At 35.0% G+C, this 8740-nt stretch overlaps 1 non-coding gene across 1 annotated transcript; it reads left to right on the plus strand.

Annotated features, from left to right (window-relative positions):
* Positions 1–1432: 1432 nt before the first annotated feature.
* On the plus strand, positions 1433–1538 carry LOC128293600 (small nucleolar RNA R71). Its single transcript, XR_008283780.1, has one exon. It is a non-coding gene; the product is annotated as a small nucleolar RNA R71 (small nucleolar RNA).
* The last annotated feature ends 7202 nt before the right edge of the window (positions 1539–8740 follow it).

The raw sequence follows: 8740 nt of genomic DNA on the forward strand, positions 1-8740 counted from the left end.
AATCACTAAAAATAGTAGAAATGGAATTAAATAATGAATAAGTTATGGAATTGAAGCTTGATGAGTCTATTTTCATATGGAATAAGCGAAACAGGTATATGAGCTATATTTTATGAGATGTTTAAATTTTTGTGAAACAGGGCCAGAGCGATTTCTGGATCCTCTGTTCTGACTTTGGAAATTCACCATAAATTTTAAAAAGATAATTAGAAGTCACGCTTTATATGTACAGATTCCTTATTGAGTCTAGTTTTATTAGAGACAAATAGCATAGTCATTGAAGCTCTGTAAAGGGAGATATCTGATTCGTAATATACAGAGGTCAGAGTAGTTGAACCCTGAAACAGGGGAGACTTTAACTAATAAACTGTACTAATTGGCCCAACCAAAAATTCTAGAAAAAAATTAGTAGATATATATATGAGTCTAGTTTCAGGAAAAATTTACGGAATTGGATTTCGAGTTTCGTAACTCGAGATATGATTTTTAAAGCGACTGTGATGCAGTTAGCCAGCTTGTCCGGAAATTTTAAAATGAATTGTATGAGCTGTTTAATTAATGAATTAAGTCCGTTAACACCTCGTGTTCGACTCCAGCAACGGTCTCGGGTACGGGGTGTTACAATTGGGCTCCAAAGTCTTACCACTTTGTAAGCCACTACCTTGCGGTGTTACTTGCCCAAATTCTTTTGATTTTGTTTATTATTTGGCAAGGTTCCTTGTTGTCGGTTACAAAGCTCTGTAGCTAACTGACCCATTTGGCTCTCCAAATTCTTCAGTGTTGCTGCTTGGCTTTGGATTAAGGTATCATTCTTTACCATGTACGCTTTCAACAAGTTCTCCAAACTATTAGATGACTCAGATTGTGGGCATTTTAGAGCTTACTAATTAAACCCTTGGGGTTGACTTGGTCTATGCTGTATGTATTCATTTTGTCTATTTTCTTGGTTACTCCGAGAAAAGTTTGGATGATTGCACTATGACGGATTGTAGAAGTTGAACTGTGGTCCATGTCCACTTCTATTTTGGTGTTGATTCCCTATATAATATACTGACTTGGGATTTGATGGGTAATTCTAAAAAGAATGGTCATTCCTATAGTATACACAGGAAATAACCTTGAACTGACTTGGTGATTGGGTTGCAAAATTATTAGAATCATTAGCAATAAACTATTTCAACATTGAAGAAATAGAATATACTTGACTGAGAGTGATGTTAGCGCATCCAATTTATGCACTCCAGCTACTCGTCTTCCAAAAGTTGCTCGATTTGTTGGCCATTGGTAGTTGTTGCTAGCGATCCTCTCAATGATCTCTTAAGCCTCATTATAAGACTTAAACAAAATCACACCATTTGTAGAAGTATCTACCATCAATCTTGTATGTGTGTTGAGACCATTATAAAACGTCTCCAACTGGATGCAGTGTAGGATCCCATGATGAGAACACTTACGAAGTAATTCCTTGAATCCTTCCATGACACATACAAGGATTCGTCATCCAATTGTGAAAAAGTGGTTATCTCATTTCACAACTTAGCATTTTTGCTTGGTGGAAAATACTTTACCAAAAACCGTTTTGCTAATTCTTGCCATGTAGATATTGAACTTGGTGGCAATAAATTAAGCCATGCTCATGCTTGATCTCGCAATGAGTATGGAAACAACTTTAACCTCAATGCATCTTCAATCACACTAGCTATCTTAAACGAATCACTCGTCTCCATGAATAATCGAATGTGAAGGTTTGGATCTTCTTTGGGCATTCTACTAAACTGGGCCACCGTTTGGAGCATTTCAAACATCATTGGTTTCAATTCAAATTGGGGTGCCTCAATTTATAGCCTCTTAATTCTTGGATTTAACTCATTAAAGAGTGGCACAATGTATTGTTTTATGGCACGATCCCTGTCATTAGCAATAAGGATTGGATTGTGCACATGATTTACTCCATTACCTATCCATCATTCTAATTTCCAAGGTCCATCTTGACTTGTCTTTGAGTTGATTGTTCATGTCTTCTCTATCTAAATGTCCACTCGATTTCAAGGTCTACGGGTAATAAATTGATTATTCGCTCATAAAAATATGAAAAATAAATCACAAAAAAATAAGTAATAAATTAGTAAATTTAGAATTTAGATAAAAAAACCGAATTGAAAAGAATAATTTCTCAAAAAATGATTAAGGCAATAGTCCCTGGCAACGACGCCAAAAACTTGTAATGCTCGATTTGGGCAAGTGTACATAGTCGTTATCAAGTAATAAAATAAGTAAAAGAGTTATCGTCTCCATAGGGACTGTGTATGTTAATTTAGTAATTTTAAAATTAATGTTAACAGTTGGGTGATAAAAATATTTTGAGTGATAATGATTAAGCTAAATTGATTATTAAATGCAAGATGATCCCTAATGCAATGTAATCTAAATGCAAAGTATGAGATGAGATGTATAAAATGAGTTTAGCAGCTAAAACACAAAATTCAACAATCAATAACAAGAATATGCTAGGATAATTATGCCATTCAACTTAGTTTACTTTTCTCATGGTTAACAGTGTTCGGAAAAAATTCCATGACAACTCGATCTTTCATGAGTTTGGAAACCAAATTAAGTCATTTCAGAATCTTTTACTTAGCAAAATATGCATTTTATAGACCATATTAAACTAAGGGTTTCTTAGAATTTTTGTGAAGTAACTGGGATGGATTAGGTTTGAAACAATTTAATCATATAAATCTAAAAATACGCAAGGTAATGGAGCTCGGCAAAGTTATTATGAACCTTTAATTTAGTCAGATCCGAATCTAAATTAAGCATGCACTTTTCAGTTTATGTGTCCATTGGCCGTCATCTGGTCAAGATTGCTTAGCTAATTCAAATGTATCTAATCACGTATGAATGAAATACATACTTAAATTTAATTAAAAACATGATCAACTGAGGCACAAACACTATAAACATGATATATCAAACTTCATTGAATAAATACAATTATTCTAACTCAATAGATTTAAGCTACCATTGTTGATGACAAGATCATAAAACACATTGCAAACATGATTAAATCAAAATAACAAAGTAAAGAAAGAATAAACCCTGTTCAAATCGGTAGTCTCATGAACTCCGAAGTAAGATGATTTCCTCCGATCATCGTGTTGCTCCTTGGCTAATGGCTCCTCAAGGTGGCTAGACAAGGGACAACCTTATCACAGTTTTGTTGGCTAAAGTGCTAGGCGTGGAAAGACGAAAGAAAATGAGAGAATGAAAAAAATGAATGGATGAGTAATAAATGAAGGAATGATGGATGATTTTAGGGATTAAGGGATGAATGAAAAGGTGAGAGGAGTCTGAGGTTGGTGGTTGAAAAAGTGGCATTAGAGATCCCTTAGTTCTCTCCCATTAATGGTTGGCCATAACAAGTGGAATGAAGGCGAGTTGGTTGCTTGATTTAAGCATGGGATCATGCTAAATTTAGCCATAGAGTGGATGGTTTCTTGAGCATACTGGCTTGTGCTAAATTTAGGCTTGGCTCCCTATTGTTGGATGGTTTCATGACCCAATAAATAACTAGACATGTCCACCATGTATCATCACTTAAACTGTGTCAAATTAACATTCTTATTACCTAATTTTGCATGGTTTTGTCGTCCAAGTAGGGTGGATTTGTTCATATCCATGTAAGAATTATACTGAGCTCCATATTATATCACCTTATGGTCTCACTGCATTAGTAAAACATAGCACATTGATATATAACATGAAAATGATTTAGTTTACGCACAAAATTCATATAATGAATAAAAAATTTGCATATTTTAGAAATTTATGTCCATGATTGAAATTTAAATAAAATTTTCTAAATTCATTAACAAATGCTCAAGATTAGTGTTATTTTAAAGTAAAACGGTGGTAAAAATAACTAGAAAAATTCTATACAATTTAGAGTTTACAGTTATTCACCCCTTTCGGCATGTGCTAAGGTAGACCAATCTCGTGTACGTTTTTTCAAGAAGCCAACGCTGTAGAGTTTAAGGATGGAGAAGGTAAAGAAGAGTTGGGGTTTCATAAATAGAATAGATGTGAGTAGCGATGACACTATAGGTAGATTGTCGTTATGTTGGAAATAAGGTTGTGTTATTTTACTTCACACTTTTTCGTTGAACCATATTAATGTTACGGTGGAGGATGATTCAGATGGTAACACTTGGAGATTTATAGGGTTTTATGAGCATCCAGAGGAGAATCTCCAATATCAATCATGGGAGCTACTTCAGAGGCTATTGGAGGGTGATAATTTTTCATGGCTTGTGATGGGGGACTTTAATGAAAGTGCTTATTCCCATGAGAAGTAAAGAGGTCAGCTAAGGAACAAAAAGGGAATGGTGGTGTTCCAGTCAACTCTTGATGGTTGTGAGCTTTTGGATTTTAGTTATATGGGTCTGTGATTTGCATTAGAGCATGGAAAACTTCCTTAGAATAATATTGAAGAAAGATAGGATTGAAGGGTGGCTTAAACAGAGTGGCGAGATTTGTTTCCAAATTTTAAGGTACATCATTACGTGCATACAATATCTAACCATTGTCTGTTGTTACTCAATATGGGGTACAATAACAGCGTATACATAAATCAATAGCAGTGTTTTAAATTTGAGGCAGATTGAGTGCTTCATGAGTCATGTGAAGAAGAAGTTAGGCGGCTTCAGTTGTAATCAACTAGTGTTGTCCTTGATTAGATCAAGTTTGTTAGATAGGATTGATGAGATAGGCAAGGGGTAAGCGGATCTCCTTACGAATGGTTTTGATTTATTTGGAGAATCGATTAGAAGAGTTAAGTAGAGAGGATCTGGATGATAGCGCATTATAATAGTCATTACAAAGATGCAATTAAATACAGAGATTGATAAGGGAGAAAGATATTGTGAGCAAGAACTGGTTATGTAATAGGGATCAAAATACAACATTTTTTTCACATATTTTCTTCCTATCAGAACCAACTTAAAATAATAAATAGGCTTTAGGAGCAAAATAGGCGAACTATTACGCGTGATGAGGGGATCGAGTGGGTCACTTGCCAATATTTTTTGGAGCCGTTTACGACACAGGGTTGGGGTATGAGTCAAATCCTTTTGGGTATCCCAATTCAGGTTACTGATGGCATGAATGACTTTTTGCAATGGAGATTTAGAGAGGATCAGGTTGTAGCAGCCCTCTACAGTATGAGTCCTACTAAGGTATCGGGTGATAATGGTATGCCTGCTCTTTTTTTTATAAAAAAATAGTGGCATATTATTGGTGATGAGGTTAGTAAATTCTATCTAGACATATTGAATGATGGGTTGCCTATGTTTGATATAAATCACACCAACATTGTTCTTATACCAAAACAGGCTACCCTTGTAATATGACATAGTTTCGACCAACTAGCTTATGTAATGTATTGTTTAAAATCATTTCAAAAACCATTTTAAACAGACCATACGTGATTATGCCCAATTGTATAGATAAGGCACAAAGTGCTTTTGTGCCAAGAAGGTTGATAACAAATACTGATGTGGTGACTTTTAAGCTACTGCATTTTTTCAAGAAGAAGAGAAGTGGTTGAAAAGGCTTATTTGCACTGAAGATTGACATGAAAAAGGCTTGTGGCCATGTTGAATGGGACTTGGCAGAGGAATTATGTTGAAGATGGGTTTTGCAGTAGAATGGGTGGAATGAAAGATGTGATGTGTCCTTTCATTAGTTACTCAGTGGTGTTGAATGAAGATGAGAGAGGGCATATCTCCCCATTAAGAGAGCTTTGATAAGGGGACTCATTGAGTCTTTTCGTTTTTCTTTTCTACAATGAGGGTCTTTCGTCATTACTACAATTGGCGAGTCGATAAAGTTTGGTGAAAGAGGCTAAGGCATCTAAATTAGGGCTGATAGTGTCTCATTTGTTTTTTTACTGATGATAGCTTGATTTTTGAAGAGACAACGTCAGTCAAGGCCGAGAATGTGAAGAATATTTTGAAGGAGTATGAGGATTCTTCGGGGCAAATGGTGAATTTTAATAATTACCTTATTTGCTTTAGCTCGATGTGGAGGAAACTCATGAGATAACGGTAGGGACATTAGGGGTGCGAAGCTCGGTGGATCTGGAGAAATATTTAGGAATGTCGATTATGGAATGATGAAACAAGAAGATGACCTTCCGAAGTATAAATGATTGAGTTTGGGAAATGATTAATGGTTGGTGTAACCAATGTTTAACATAATATGGGAAAGTGGTTTTTATTGAGTCGAATTTTGTAGGCTATTCCTATATACATAATGTCATGCTTTTTTATTACTGAGCTCATTTTGCAAGGAACTAGAATTGATGTACATATATTAGTGACAGAAACCTCAATCGCAGCGTGTTATTCATTGGTGTTCTTGGGGGGATGTTTGCGATTTAAAGGATGTGGAGGTATGGGATTTCGCAATCTGGCAAAATTTAATATAACGCTTTTGGCCAAGTAGGTGCGATTAGTATGTAATCCGTCTTCATTGGTGGCATGAGTATTAAAAGAAAAATACTATGTGAACAATGATTTCTTAAAAGTAGAGCTAAGGAGTCAACACTTGGTAGTATGGAGAATCATATGGATGGAAAATGAACTTTTGATGAAGGGATGTAGCTGGTTGGTTGACGAAGGGAGTTCAATTTTAGTGTAGGATATGCCTTGGCTGCCGGGCAATATACCTTGCAAAGTGAATTCATCCCAGGTTAATGGAATAGTAAAGGTGGCATATTTAATTGATGAATAAAGTCGGGCATGAAAGGAAGATATGGTGTTGTCAATGTTTGATTACCAAGAGGCAAAGAGAATCCTTGGTATACAACTGGTGTAGCAAGGCATTACGAATGGATTAATATGGTGTCCTGAGAGCTCTGGTGAGTACACAATACGAAGTGGGTACAAGATCATGCTTAGGGGATTTCCTCGGGCTAAGGAGGATAGTTACAGTTCAATCGATCAAGAAACAAGGAGTATGCACAAACAATTATGGTATATACAATCGCCTAAAAATGTAACAATTCCATTTTTAGTAGTGTCAAAAATAGTGGTTTCGAGACCACAAATTTGACCAGTGAGTCAGTAAATATTATTCATTAATATTTCCAAGTCCATTATAGACGTTATATTAATCCTTGATTTGGTAATTTGGTTGATAGGTTAGTAATGTAGATGTAAGGACTAAACCGTAAGAATGATAAAAATTACACATTATTGGTTAGCTAGTTAAATGGAATTAATAAGAATTGTTGAATGTTTTATGTGGTAATTAACCACATTTACCTATTAAATATCGGTTAGTGCTGAGGTATATAAGTAGAAACAAAGGCGAATCTAAGGTGGCTGGCAAGGGCCCCAACCCCCTTAAAATGGAAAATTTCTATTTAGGCCTTTTAAATTTTTTAAAATTTTAAATTAGTAAAGATAAAATTGCACTTCGACCCACCTTAAAATTATAAAAATTTGATTTAGTCCTTTAAAAATTATAAAGATATAGACTAAAAAAATTAAAATTTCATTCGGCCCCCCTAAAAAATTATTTTGGCTTCGCCCCTGAGTAGAAATTTTTAATGGATGGAAAGAGACTTCCATTCTCCTCTTCTTACACCGAAACCATCTCTATTGAAGAAGAAAGAAAAAATCTAAGCATTCTTGAACAATTAGCTTTGCATGCAAGTGTTTTCATGAATTTTATGTTTCTGAGATCGTTGAATCAAGAACCAAATCAACCAATTGATAACAGAGAAAAATGAAAGATCATAGACTAATCTCTGGTATTCTACTTTTGTCGTTGTACCAGGTAAGTGATCTGCCATAATTTGGTGTAGCAGAGTATACTAATTTAAGCACTTTAAGAGCTTTAAAGCAAGTATTTTCATTAGGTTTTAGTTATGTTTTGCAATTTTTCCTAACGTTAATAAAATGTTCAAATTGAGTCTTTTATTGTTCTTAGGGTCTGAATGAGGCCTAAGAGTGAGCTAATGAACTTTATAAGTGTGCAGGAGACTATTAGAAGGTGTACTAAACCAATATTGGTCACTATGTCACAACATAGAATGATCAATGTCCCAACATAGGGTGCAGAATAGATAAATCACGAGGCTGCCTTTGATGTTGCGACATAACCTAAGGGAATCGTGACATACCTTGAAGACATCCCAAGAGAAGTATACTTACTCATATGTCGCGACATAGGTCCTAGCGTGTCGCAACATTGACTCTGGACGAGAATTAAATATGAGTTAGGGGGCTTTTTGGTCCACACAATCAAACTTAAAGTTTGGGAACGTCAACTAACCTAGGGTTAAAGATGATGACCACTTGAAATCTATAAATATGCTCCTTTTTCACATGTTATTGACACCAATTCCTTAGTTTAGTTTTCTACTTTTAATTCTAGTTTAGATTTTCCTTTTTTTAGGCTTTTGGATTTATTTTCAAGCTATTCTTGTTTTATCGAGAGATTTGATTTGTGAAGACAATCAAACTCTGTGGATCCATATCCATCTTTTATACAAATCATGCATTTTGCTAAACTCTAAACTTTAATTCATTCATCATAATCTCTCATTACATCAATTCCATATTGTTTATGAAAACCATGAGGAACTAATCCCTCTATGGGGGATTAGCGAGTGGAGGTATAATATGTTAACTATTTTATAGGGTTACTCAACAAATCAGTTGTTTGGGAAAGG

The sequence above is a fragment of the Gossypium arboreum genome, chromosome 5 (genome assembly GCF_025698485.1).
Source record: "Gossypium arboreum isolate Shixiya-1 chromosome 5, ASM2569848v2, whole genome shotgun sequence".
Lineage (NCBI taxonomy): Eukaryota > Viridiplantae > Streptophyta > Magnoliopsida > Malvales > Malvaceae > Gossypium > Gossypium arboreum.